The sequence below is a fragment of the Lissotriton vulgaris genome, chromosome 1_1 (assembly GCF_964263255.1).
Source record: "Lissotriton vulgaris chromosome 1_1, aLisVul1.2, whole genome shotgun sequence".
NCBI lineage: Eukaryota > Metazoa > Chordata > Amphibia > Caudata > Salamandridae > Lissotriton > Lissotriton vulgaris.
Window position 1 is genome coordinate 1,055,270,091 of NC_141685.1, and position 14,460 is coordinate 1,055,284,550.

At 45.3% G+C, this 14,460-nt stretch overlaps 1 protein-coding gene across 1 annotated transcript in view; it reads right to left on the reverse strand.

Annotated features, from left to right (window-relative positions):
* MICALL1 (MICAL like 1) overlaps positions 1 to 14,460 on the reverse strand; it is a 428,596-nt gene that overhangs the window by 182,002 nt on the left and 232,134 nt on the right. The gene's annotated exons all lie outside the window — the stretch shown is intronic.

Consider the following 14,460-nt stretch of genomic DNA (forward strand, 5'->3'; position numbering starts at 1 on the left):
GCTGAAGCTCGGACATATAATTCCAGGAATAGTGTTAAGGTGTTTACAGAATGATTTTATTGTAGAAGTTTATTTAACACGCGATGCTGTTTGCAGAAATATGCGTGCATGACCAGTAAAGTTCGATTATAGAAACCATGATGTGATAGGGACTTGGATAGTAGAACAGTTAAGAAGGGAGATAAAAGAGACTGCGCAAAATATGTTTGTCTAGTGCTGAATGCACGAATAGAACCCATGTTTTCAGGAGCAAAAGTGTTAGCAAGCTAACATTCCTGTCACAATTTATTAGGGCCCCCAAGTATTTTCAAATTTTAAATTAGTGTAAAATAAAAATGATGCTAGCTAACAGCGGCATGGCAGCATTTTACATGTAGCCAAAAAGGTCCTAGCCTGAGAAATATATTTTTTGGCATGAGACAGTCTTGCCATAGTCTTTTATAAAAAGATGCACTTGATATCCTTACGTTGGTCTCCGAAGTGTACTTTCACACAATGAAAGATTGAGAAGTTAAAGGGATGCGTTTCAAATGTTCGCTTTTCAGAGTCAGCTTTTATGGTTTGCCCATTGAATCCACTCCCCCACGACTACAGTCTGGGATGCAAGGTTGCCCTGGGATGTCTTGCTGCTGCTGTGCACGCCCTGGCTCAGGGTGTGAACTTGCCAGGTCGGAATGAAGCTGAGAGCGTCCGGCTCTCAGCCCTTTGTTATGCTGAACCTGGGAGCGCGCCCATTCACACCTGATCCACGGCCGTAGTCAGGACAAAGGCAGGCAGAGGAGGCTCTGGCCTCTGCATCAACCTGACTGTGGGGGAAGGGCTACCAGGAAGGATGGGGCCCTTCAGAAGAAGGACGCGCCTCTCGGCCTCAGTCATGAATGAATCACACATTCTCTGCGTGTTCTCTAGTTGGCAGAAATGACAGGGACAGAGGCACAGGAACTTTCATTCCCTGGTTCTTGAAAGCGTGCATTTGAGCCTTGATATTTTTACTTGGGAATATATTGTGAAAATCCATTAGTAAATCTAAGGTACAATTAAGAATACAATAAAAAATCAAATCGCTAAATTATATTCACATTCCTAGTAAATGCAATAAGTGTAATTTCGAATCGCATTTAGAATAATATTTTATCTATCCGTATTAGTGAGAAAGAATTTTTGAAACTTGAACTAGTCTGTGTATGTGTGGGCTTTTCTCCCCCCCATTATCAATTTTATAGCTAGAAGTTTGTGAGTCTTTTTTATGTGGTGCTGGCATTGTTTCTCAGCATTGTATAGTTTTATTTTTTGCATTCTGAAACTTGTAGTTTTATTTTTACCCTGACAGAAATAGTATTACGACATCACAGTGAGAAAAGCAGATGAGATGTGTTCTGAATGTAGAATAACTTGATAACTATATGCATGTATGTTTATACGTATGTTTGTTCAAATGGATGTATGTATGCATTTGTTAGTATGCATGTGTCTATGTATGTATACATGTGTGTATGTATGTTTGTATATATGTAGCACAAATCGAGCCAGAGGCAACATGGTAAAATATGAAAGGTCACACACACAGTAATGGCTGAATTGTTGGTATGATTTTAGGGCGGACTGCTTTGCATAGGGAGGCAAAGGGGACTTTCCAAAGCATTTTATTGAAGTATAATCCACGTGCTGTCAAATATTTACACCTTTCTCAGTGAAGAAGAGGAAGATAGCATTGCACTTGCCTATTGAATGTGGCATTTATCTGCCTGGTAGGGGTTTGGTGAAATGGTTAATTGTCTTGAAGAGCATTCTACTTTTGTTTGCTGCATATTTATTGGTATCGATGCGAATGTGTGTATATTAGTAGAGTGAGTTAATTGATAGGCCAGATTTTCTTCCATTTTTTCTTGTTAATAAATGCTGATTGATGTCGATCTACGTGGAGTACCAGGGTGCTTATGATTTGGTTACATACTTATGTGCATTCATTAGTCCATGGATGTCTGCATAGTTTTGTAGAGAAGTCTTCAAGAAGGGTCTTAATGTGGTAAGCTGAGGGCTTAGGTTTTAATGGCCCAAGGTGAGGCGGCCGCTCCACCCTCCCTCCTGAAACCATAGCGCTGATTGTGGTATTGTAGCGCTGCTCATTTGGCAATATTGTCTCTGCACTTATTAAATCTGCACACGCCCTGGCCGCGTAGCGCTCAGCTTTGCCCTGCTTTCATTGAAATAACCACGTGAATTGTGTTTATTGATTGTGCACTTACTAGATCTGCACACGCTCTGGCCACGTAGCGCTCAGCTTTGCCCTGCTTTCATTGAAATAACCACGTGAATTGTGTTTATTGATTGTGCACTTACTAGATCTGCACACGCTGTGGCCGAGTAGCGCTCAGCTTTGCCCTGCTTTCAGTGAGATTTGTACGTGAATTGTGTTAAATACACATTGGTGAGCCTGATTAGCATATTACATCTAGGAAAGCTGCGCACTGCTTTCACTTATCTGAGACTGCTATTGTGCCCCTGCTCCAGCGTCAGCTCGCATTTCCCGGTCCTGTTGGTGTTTATCTCCCCCTCCATTTTGTTGTGCCTGCAGCCCGCCCCTCCCCCTTCGATCCCGCCTCCCAGATCCCCCTCCCACGCTCCGCCCCCTCCACCATCCATTTATGGCCAATGCCCCCACGCGCAGCGTCCACGCGCTACGGCCACGCCGAAGTCCGCGACTGGACCGCGCCCAGCGCCAGTCCCCCTAGCCCTCGCATTGCCCAGCCCTCCCGCATTACCTACGATGCCACCACCCTCCTAGCCCTTAACCCCGGCCGTTCCCCCAACTGCGTCCAAGCCGCTCCTGGACACACCCATGGAGCTTTCTCCTGCTACTCCTGCAAATTCATCGGCACCGACAACATCTCCGCTACGACCACTCCACAGATTCCCGACCCCAATCACCTACAATGCATCCTTCTCAACACCCGATCAGTCCACAGGCACGCCATCGACCTATGGAATCTACTAGACACCATTTCTCCTGACATCGCCTTCCTTACGGAAACATGGATGAATGCTTCCTCCGCACCAGACATCACCATTGCCATCCCTGAAGACTATAAGATCACTCGCAAAGACCGTACCGGCCACACAGGAGGAGGAATCGCTATCGTCCATAAGAAATCAATCCGCATCTCAACCAGATCTGACGCCCACCTCGCCAACTCCGAACACCTTCACTTCCAGATCCACATCAACCCCAAAACCACACTCAGAGGCACCCTCCTCTACAGACCACCAGGACCCCGCGCAAAATTCAGTGAAGACATCACGGACTTCATCACTCCACACGCACTCCCCTCCAAAGAATACATCCTTCTGGGAGACCTCAACTTTCACCTTGAAAAGATCAACGACCGCAACACCGCCACCCTCGTGGACAACCTCGCCAACCTCGGACTTAAACAACTGGTCACTTCCCCCACCCACATCGCAGGTCACACACTCGACCCCATCTTCACCTCCAGCAATCATGTCTCCTTCAGCCACACCACGGACCTCCTCTGGACTGACCACAGCTGCGTCCACTTCACCTACAACAAGCCAAAACCCACCAACCACCTCCAACCAACTCTGCAAAGAAACTGGAACAAAATCACTGCGGACCAAATCTCCGCATCGCTCCTTCGAAACCCCCCAGCCCTCTCTTCTAACGCCAACGAAGCCGCCGCCAACCTCACCCTATGGTTATCCAACACCGCCGACACCTTAGCACCTCTGAAAAAACGTCAAAGCAAACCTGGCAGCAAGAAGACCTCATGGTTCAACGATGATCTCAAGAAGTCCAAGAAACTCTGCCGCTCCCTTGAAAAGGCCTGGAAAAAAGACCCAACCACTAGCACCAAGGACGCCTTCAAAAGCGCCACCCGCACTCACCACCAACTGATCCGAAAAGCCAAGAAAACAGCATTCAAGGATCGACTTGACAACAACGCCCACAACAGCAAGGAACTTTTCAACATCGTCAAGGAATTTTCCAATCCCTCGGCCAACTCCAACGACATCACCCCCTCTCAAACCCTCTGCGACTCCCTAGCCTCATTTTTCCACAACAAGATTGCAGACATCCACAACAGCTTTGACAACCAACCCGGAAACCAACCCACCCTACCATCTGCTGATCATCTTCCCCCCGTGAACACCCTTAACGACTGGAACCCAATCTCCACTGAGGACACCATCCGCCTGATGAATTCCATCCACTCAGGATCCCCCACAGACCCATGCCCTCACCACATCTTCAACAAAGCAGACTCCGTCATAGCACCGCACCTCCGAGACGTCATCAACTGCTCCTTCAACTCCGCCACCTTCCCGGAAAGCTGGAAACACGCTGAACTCACCGTCCTTCTGAAAAAACCAACAGCGGACCCCACCGAACTCAAAAATTACCGCCCCATCTCGCTTCTTCCATTCCCGGCCAAAGTCATCGAGAAAGCTGTCAACAACCAGCTCGCCGCCTTCCTCGAAGCCAATAAATCCCTCGACCCCTCACAATCTGGCTTCCGAGCAAAACACAGCACTGAGACCGCCCTCATCGCAGCAACAGACGACATTCGAACTCTACTGGACAATGGAGACACAGTCGCCCTCATCCTCCTCGACCTCTCTGCAGCTTTCGACACAGTCTGCCACAGCACCCTTTTACAACGCCTCAATAACATCGGAATCCAAGGAAAAGCTCTTGAATGGATCACCTCGTTCCTCACCGGAAGAACCCAAAGAGTCCGCCTACCACCATTCAAGTCCGAGGCCTCTGAAGTCATCTGCGGCGTTCCACAAGGATCCTCACTCAGTCCCACCCTCTTCAACGTATACATGAGCCCCCTCGCGGCCATCGCACGCCAACACAACCTCAACATCATCTCTTACGCGGACGACACCCAACTGATCCTTTCTCTCACCAATGACCCCAGCACCGCCAAAACTAACCTACACGAAGGAATGAAAGAAGTTGCCGAATGGATGAAACAAAGCCGTCTGAAACTGAACTCAGACAAAACTGAAGTCCTCATCTTAGGTACATCCCCCTCTGCATGGGACGACTCCTGGTGGCCGGAAGCCCTCGGAAAAGCACCCATCCCGACAGACCACGCACGGAACCTAGGCGTCATCCTGGATTCTTCACTCTCAATGAACAGACAAGTCAGCGCCGTATCCTCTTCATGCTTCAACATTCTTCGCATGCTCAGAAAAACATTTCGCTGGATCCCCTCCGAAACAAGGAAAACAGTCACCCACGCTCTGGTCACGAGCCGACTGGACTACGGAAACACCCTCTACGCAGGTACTACCGCAAAACTCCAGAAGAAACTCCAACGAATCCAAAACGCCTCAGCCAGGCTCATATTAGACATCCCACGCAACGAACACATCTCTGGGCACCTCAAAGACCTCCACTGGCTACCCGTCAATAAGAGGATCACTTTCCGACTGCTTACCCACGCACACAAATCACTCTACGACATCGGACCAGATTGCCTCAACTCACGACTGTCCTTCTACACCCCCTCCCGCCAACTACGTTCTTCCAGCCAAGCGCTCGCCACTGTACCTCGCATCAACAAGACCACCATGGGAGGCAGATCCTTTTCGTACCTGGCTGCCAAAACATGGAACTCACTCCCCGCTTACCTTCGCCTCACCCAGAACCACCTAGCATTCAGGAAGCAACTTAAAACGTGGATATTTGACAAGTAATCCTCCTCCCCTCCTAAGCGCCTTGAAACCCTCTGGGTATGTAGTGCGCTATACAAATTTCTTGACTTGACTTGACTTGACTTGACTTGACAAGAGGCACCATTACCCTGCAGGTGCTTGCTGCTGTTCAGGTAGAAGAAGAGGATTTGGACCTAGGGCCTACCATGATCCCTGGTAGAGGACAAACCAGGGAGTACTTTAAAGCAATGCCTTGCTCTGTCCAATTTACTGGAACGAGGTCAAAAGATGCAGTTTGCTGGGAATGGTGGTTCTAAGCCTAATGGAGAGCTATGGCTTTGTTAGCAGACTTTTGCAGAGTCTGATTGGTGGGACACGATTTATATAATGCAGGGTTTGTAGAATTTGTGGTCTTGAGCCAGGGTTGGACCGGAACGAAAAATTGGTCTGGGTACAAAAATAAAAGTGTCCCCTATCAGTGAACCAGATAACCATACTTGCCAAGACATGCTGTATGGGTATTTGGCAAATATGGGAGACTGCATGCATTTGTGTTTGCTGCAGCCAATGCTTGCTGTAATATCAGGGAAATCAACAGTAACAAGCATTTGCAATGCAATAGGTCTCGCATTTACACTAGTTTATGCTATTGGCATTGTAAATGACAATGCTTTTTATTTATGTTTTGGTTTTAAAACATAAAAGGCCTTGTCATTTACAATACCAATGGCTTAAACTTGCGTAAACGCGAGACCTATTGCATTGCAAATGCTTGTTTAATATAAGTGATTTAAAAGTCTGTGGAGGGCGTTGCCTCGGTTTAATGCATGACTCACTTAAACTCCTGTGGAAGGGATGCCTGTCAAGAGTCTGGGGAGGAGCTAGAGCTGAAATTTTTGTTAAATGGAAAGAATGCTGTAAAAGGACGGAAATCCTGATATTGATAATTTTAAGAAAAAGAATGAAGTGAAAATGGCATGAATAAATATTTTTAACGTTAAGTTTTGGAGCACTAATAAGAGATGCTTCTTTCTGGTTGTGCATGGGACTTTTCATCCAACAGTTGCTCGACAGAGTGGACTTTATACTTTGAGAGGCCCCAGCCGCCCTGCACGCACCCCAGCACCAATTGATTTTCGATGTAGGCTGTTGGGAGGCACATACTACAGGATAGAGAGGTGTGTTTACAAAGGCATTAATGAGGCCACGAAGTAGTAATGGAGGAGTGCTCTTTCACATGCTATTGCACTTTTGTGAAACGGCCCCAAGCGTCCAATTCCATATTAGTGAAAGTGCACAAACAGAGTGTAGAGCTTTTTATGTGCACCAAGTGTGTATCATTATTATTTTTTTTTATCTTTTGGAGCCAGTTCACAATGGCATGTAAAAGTAAGTACGTAAAAGACTACTACAGGAGCGCTGCTTCATATATTCCAATATGCCTTTCTGAATATGCCCCTCGGTGTTCTGCCATCGGACAGTGGCTGACTTTGCCCCTTCTCCACCTGTCTTTCAAGACAGTCTGCCTCTTGCCAATGCTTCTTTCCGCCTAGGGAAGTAGAAACCCGGCACTGGTTAAAAGTGTAGCTCGTTGAGCATAAGCATAATAGAAGGTTTGGAATGGTGCTACAGGTCACCCGAGTAATAAAAAGGGCCGCACCCCCATTCATACTTGTACATTTGTAAAGTGGGTGCAGCGCCGCCTAATGCTCCTCTGGATAAGCCATTTTAGACGGCCATTCATACATCGCAATATGCATTACAAGGACCGGTCAGTTCAGCTGTCCGCTGGTTTCAGGCATGCACCTTTTATTGCTTATTACCAGTGTTTCGTAGTTTGCTCAACACCAGTTGTCAACTTTATTCCAGTTTCCTGACACTCTGAAATCTGACTCGCTGAAAGGCAAGTGTTCCCATATTTCCAGGCTAATAATGTATTCCTACTCTGCTGGCAACGATCCACGCTGAGGTATCAAAGAAGATGGATTCACTCGTATCACGGTTTAGTGAACAAGAATCAACATTATGGATTTTTTTCAGATTATGACAAGCAGTCCCACTGGTGACTCATCGCTCTCTCTCGGCACCGCTGGGGCAGTTAGGTTAGACGTGTCCGATAGAAAACTGGCGCTCGCCGGTCAAGAGCAGGCGAGGCATCATTGGGCATCGGTCAGTAAGTGTAGAGAAAGGCTCGAGTCACCCTTTTTTGGGGGGGTTTGAATTTCTACGTTTTAATGCGTTGCAGACTTCCTAATAAGATCTTCTGTTCTGGCGTGGTCGTTTATCAGGGTAAACACGCATTCCTTAAAACTGGCGCGCCTTTCGAGTGAGGTTAGTGAGGGGCAGCAAGGCGCATGCCCTTCCTCGCAGAGCGGCGCGAGCAGCCTGAGCACATGCGGAGGAGCGGTCGTCCTGCATCACCACAGGATTAGCTGTTCTCGGAATGATGAAGCACACCGGAGTATGGCGTCTCTTCAAGTCAGCAGTAGATGACGGAAAAGCGCAGCTGAAGCAAGACGCCCTTCAACTCCTGCCTGTTTATCAGCGCCGCGCGCTGGTATGCAGACTCCCCCTGAATTCCAGAGAGGCGCGCGACGCGATTTGGTCTGCCATATCATGCTGGGGAGACAAGACCTGGCCGCGCGCACAACATTATCCTATGGGGAAACGCTGTGCGCGGCCAGGTCTTGTCTCCCTTTGTCGTTCTCAGACTGCTGAGACGACGACTATAGTTCTCGCTGCGAGAACGCGCTTTCAGCGCGTTCGTCGTAGGCGAGACCTAAAAACGAGCCCAGCTGGCCATAAAACAGGCTCACATACTAAATTGTCAGGCAAGTCCATTGGGTGGCATTGTCTGATTGCCATGCATAATTGAGAAAGCTATTCCACAGGAGGAGTATTACAATTGAGAAGCATCTGTCTCCTGTGAACTGCAATTGGATTTGGGAGTATGGAGGAGGTTGAAGTTTATGAAATGCAAGGGTCTGGCTGAGGCATACTTTTGCATTATGAGCTGCTGGTAAAAGGCAGCTGAACCATTTTTGCATTTGAAAGTAAGGAAACTTTCCTAAACATTTTAACGAAATCTCAGGGACAGTTCGATGCATTTTAGATTTGCCCGAATAAAAATCATGTTTGGTTTTAAAGATGGTGATATAAGTGGGTCTGGAGCAAGTTCGTATTTTGATGGAAAGGTCTTTCCAAGGGTTCAAAAGAGTTTCTGTCACAGATAGTAAGCTTGAAAATTTGAATATTACTCTTATGGACAACAAGTGAGACATGCACTCTACCTTTAGTTCTATTAGTGAGTTTGAGGGAGTCATTCTGTGGACTAATGTGGTAAAATGTTGGAAGGGAGAAGGTAGTGACTCAGGTTTGAGTGACAATGGGATAGTCTGAAGCCAGGCTGATAATCAAGTTGAGTTGGTGAGGTTCTAGGAATGTCTGGTGACATTTCTAGCATTAATAAGGAAATACTGTACATTCTATAAGTTTCGCGCACATTTAGTTTTACACTCACAATTGGTAGAGAAATGGTGAGAGTTTGGAATCCCTTGATTTTTTATGGAGATTATAATGATTTCAGGGCTGGTGAAGCTGTAATAATAAAGTGGTGCATCTGTTCTGGCGAGTATTTCATAATCAAAGATATAGTATTCAGATATGGTAGCTGTACATATAAGTAATCAATGGACTCTATATGTCTATGGCACTGATGAAGGGTGCTTGTTGCAGACCTTTCTAGGCCAAAACATTTAGTGTCAGGAGAAGGTAGTCATGTGACCAGCTAGGATTTGCTCTTCCTATCAGGATGCTTAGAGACTGCTGATCCCAGCCCTTGCAGTTAATTGGCGGTTTTGGTATGTATTTGTAATGGCCAATTAGACCCACCTTGCTTTTCTTCCATACTTTGCTTTCTAGGACTGAATGCTGCTCAAGCTTTGCCTTCTAAAAGCATTGCCTCTTCTGCCTCTTTTCAATGGGCCAAAGCTCTCCAGGATACCTACATGGCTGTTCAGGCACTGTTGGACTGCAGGTTTCATAACCCAAAAATTATTTGCCAACCCCAACTGACAACTGGAACAAGTCACCATCCTTTTCGCAATTCAAACAAGTTTCATCCACACAAATCTATGACCTCATTCTCACCATCAAATCAGGTTCCCCTACAGATCCTTGCCAGCCTCGGTATCAAATCATTTTACCGACCAACTAGCCCCTAAACTCAGACATCTATAATGCCATGTTCAACGCCGGTATCTACTCAGCAACCTGGAAAAAGGCAACCATCAAACCTCTGCTGAAGAAACAGCATCTCAACCCCCCAGACACAAAAAATTACAGACCCATCATGAGCCTCCCCTTCCCAGCTAAAACTTTTGAAAAAATAATGCACACAAATAGCTCACTTCATCGAAGAAAACAATCTCCTGGATGAAACACAGTTTGGCTTCAGGAAAGGCCAAGGCACAGAAACCGCCCTTATCAAACCTGCAGACGAGATTAGAGCCACCTGAGACCAAGGTGGAACAGCAGTTCTGATACTGCTGGATTTGTCAGCAGCTTTCGACACGATTGATCATGTAACCCTAATCGACCGTGTCTCAAATATGGGCATTAAACTCAAAGCCAAAGATTTACTGGAGTTGTTCTTGGCCAACCACACTCAGCTAGTGAGTCTCGGCGAATATAACTCCCTGTCTTTTACGCTCCCATGTGGTGTGCCACAAGGATCATCCTTGAGTTCGACACTGTTTAATATCTATGTGTTGGACCTGGCCACGGTCATCAAAGCCCATGGGATGGGGTTAACGTCTTACGCTGATGACACACAGCTGGTGCACACAATTAACAACGATGGAGGAGCATCACTTCCTGGGTGGCCAAAAACTTCCTAAAGTTAAACTCCGAAAAAACTGAGGTTATGGTCTTTGGCAATCTACACCCAACATGGTCCCCCACTTGGTGGGCTACCGCCCTGGGCCCTCCACCCTCCCCCCCCAGTAACGAAAGTAAGGAACCTGGGCATCATGTTTGATGATAAACTAACTTTCTCAGCTCATGCCAATGCCATCTTCTCATCCTCCTTCTACACTCTTAGAATGATCGAGAAACTGCTACCCTTCCTTCCACCAAGCTCAGGAAAAACCCTGATTAGCACCCTGATTAGCACCCTTGTTATGTCCAAAATTGACTATTGCAACAGCCTGCTCCTGAATGCCCAGAAAAAGATCACTAACAAACTACAGATGGTACAGAATGGCGCTACAAGGTTAATTACAGGTACCCCCAAGTACAAATCCATCTCCTTGGTGGTGCGAAACTTGCACTTGCTTCCAATCACAAGTCGCTTAAAATTCAAGGCCCTATGCATTGCCTTCAAGGCCATTCATAACACAGGTCCGGACTTTCTAAGGAAAGCCTTTTGTGCTCACTTACCTAGCAGAAACCTACCATCCTCAACCGCCAATCTCATCACGATCTCCGAACAAACAAGGTCTCCTGGGGAGACAAACGATTCACTGTTGCCACGGCCAGACTGTGGAACACCCTCTCTCAGCAAATTAAATCCTGTCCCTCGTTGCCGGCTTTCAGAAAGCTAGAAAATACCTGCCGGCTTTCAGGAAGCTAATAAATGCCAATGAGCAGCACACCACTTCACTACTGCCTCTCCCGTCTATAGCGCCAAGACACCCACTGGTATTTGAGCGCTCTACAAATTGCTTAAATAAATGAATAAATAGAAAACTTTATAAATAAATAAATGGTGAAGCAACAGAAGCCACTTCTCACATACTTCTGCAAATGCCTCATACCCACTAGTGCTGTGCTTGTGTCACTCCACTTTGAAGCACTTTACATGAGCACCAGTTAAGTCATGTAAAATTTCTTTAGGCACAAGGAAATTAAGTGATTTGACCAGAATCACAGGATGTCAAGCTAACGTCAAGAATTGTGTTTGAAGTTTGCAGCTCTAGCATAATGCCACATCCTCTCCACCCTTCCGACTTGAAGACTTTCTCACTCATAAGGCAGGTGGTTCAGCACAGCCTATGCTACTGCAGTATGTAGTAGTTAAACTAGTATGATCTTGGAAGGCAAACTATATTTAAATACGCAGGAAGGGCAAATTGAAGTTGACATGAACATGATAGGTGCCCATTTTACAGAAGAACTTTGCACCTTAGCTGACGCACTAAGTCCAAACAGTAATAAGCGTGGGTGCCAATGCAGTAGTTAGGGCACTGTGAGCCCAAATGCAAGCTAGGGATTTGGTCTCCTAACCACCTCCCCTTTTTTGGCTTTTAAAACATACCCACTATTTAGGGTGAACCAGGACTCTGTGCCTCTGCGTCTACTTCACTACAGTTGATATCTATCAGAGTCTGCATTTCATAATTGAAAAAGGCCAACAAGGCTCTGACAACTTCTTTATATACTGTTATCAATAGTGGCAGCGTCAGAGATTTTTCTTTTCCCTACCCCCTCTGTTGATAGTGTTGAACCCTCACACGCCCCCACCCTACTGCCAGCAATATAAATTAATGTCATGATGTCGTCTGTTTTGGCTGCATCATAGTGTTTTAAAAAAATAATAATTTCAATTTCATCCATGAGGCAGAGCAGGCATGCTGCTGTACAACAGGGCAAAATAACTCTGTCAAAGCCAGTAGCTGTCTCGTAGGTAACACCTGTTGGCTTTGCCAATGCTTGTTATATGACTGTTCTTCACCCATCTATGGGAATGAAGCTGATTTAATTTGTAAAAGCATTAGCAACAGTTTGAAAATTAAGCAATACAATTAAAGGTAATTTCAATTTATGGAAAAATTTGAATATATTTTTTAAGAATGTCACTAATGTTCTAAGAACATGCTTTTTCTGTTAAAATTAAACTTCCCAGGGCTGTGGGCATGACGTTACTGCAGTTCAGCATCTGAGAGAGCATAGCTGTTAGCACAATGCAACTCTAGGCACTCACTCCTCTAGCCATCATCTTAAGAACGTATTCCAAAGTACATATTAATATGTAATCAAATTTGTAAAAAACGATCAGATCAGCTTATATTGTATCATGTTTTAATGCACCATCATTCTTTAATTGCAGATAAGGATCATACCACAATAGTGATGTAATCTGGGATTCAAATCATATCCACATTGCTTGTAACAATGTTTAACAATTTTTAAACTCAAATAGTCTGAATTCAAAATTTTCATGTAAATAAAGTTTTACTTTATTAAATGGGGAAAATGTTACTTTGCATGAAAAATATGTTTTAACCCTGGATTTTGCAGCTTTTCCTTTTAAATATCTGTGCTTTCTGCTGCTAAATTGTGTTCCAGGTGAACAAAGTGTGTTTAAATGCAAAGTGTGTTTAAGACTGCAGTACCGCCTCCTGTCTATGGGGGCAGAGGGAGCAAAAATATAAACACACTTTCTGAAACACAGGTCCCCACAAGACAATTTTTTTAAAAGTTGTAAAAATTGACACAGATGTTCCTGAAGTCATTTTTTATCATTTAAAGGACATTACCTTGTGGGGACCTGGGTTCAGGTCCCCACAGTGCAATCAAGTCCCCACAGCGTGAGTGTGTTATCACACCCAAGTCCCCACAAGGATAGTAACACACACACACACACACACACACACACACACACACACACACACACACACACACACACACACACACACACACACACACACACACACACACACACACACACACACACACACACACACACACACACACACACACACACACACACACACACACACACACACACACACACACACACACACACACACACACACACACACACACACACACACACACACACACACACACACACACACACACACACACACACACACACACACACACACACACACACACACACACACACACACACACACACACACACACACACACACACACACACACACACACACACACACACACACACACACACACACACACACACACACACACTTTGTTTGCATGTTTCTTTGAGAGTCGGCAGATATCTCCCAGACCACTGCCTGCTACCTCTAACACTTTTTTCACCGTTCGGGAAGGGGACCAAACTAACAACTCCAACTTGGGAGTCTGTAACTTTTCAATGGTTTGTGCATTGATACGTCAGTTATCAATTCGGTATTTTGAAGAGACGCTCGCAATACGATCCTTCCAAATACTGAATTAGTATCCAGTCACAGTCACCAGTCAGCAAAACTTTATTGACTTCTAAAAGAGATTGGTACATGGGCAAAACATTTGGTGCGATAGCAAACTCCAAATTGGAGTGTTTGCATCTGCAAATATTTTAGGTGCACCAGGACCTTAATTACTCATTTCATTTAGTCGTTTTTCAATATTTTCTACAATTTCCTGTGGGATTGTCACCACACTCCATTGTGACAAAATACTGCAACAACTATGTATGCATTTGTATTGTATTTTTGACCCTCTTTTTTATTTTTAAGAACCAGAGCCTAGGGCCATCTGCCTGTTTTTTTAAAATGCAGGCTTTAACAAACGCGGCCCACTTTTTTATGCTTTCAGTTACTACTGTGTTTGCCTCATTGTGGGTACATCCCTTATGGCAGCAATTATGATAAGGAAGCAATTGGATCAAGTAGCCATGTAGAATATTTAGCTTTGACTCTTCTAGCCTGTTTCAGGCTAAATGACATTTCTTTTGATTTATTCTTTATGCATAACTCATCTGTGTTATAATTATATGGCTGTATGTTTGATGTATTTTGTGAG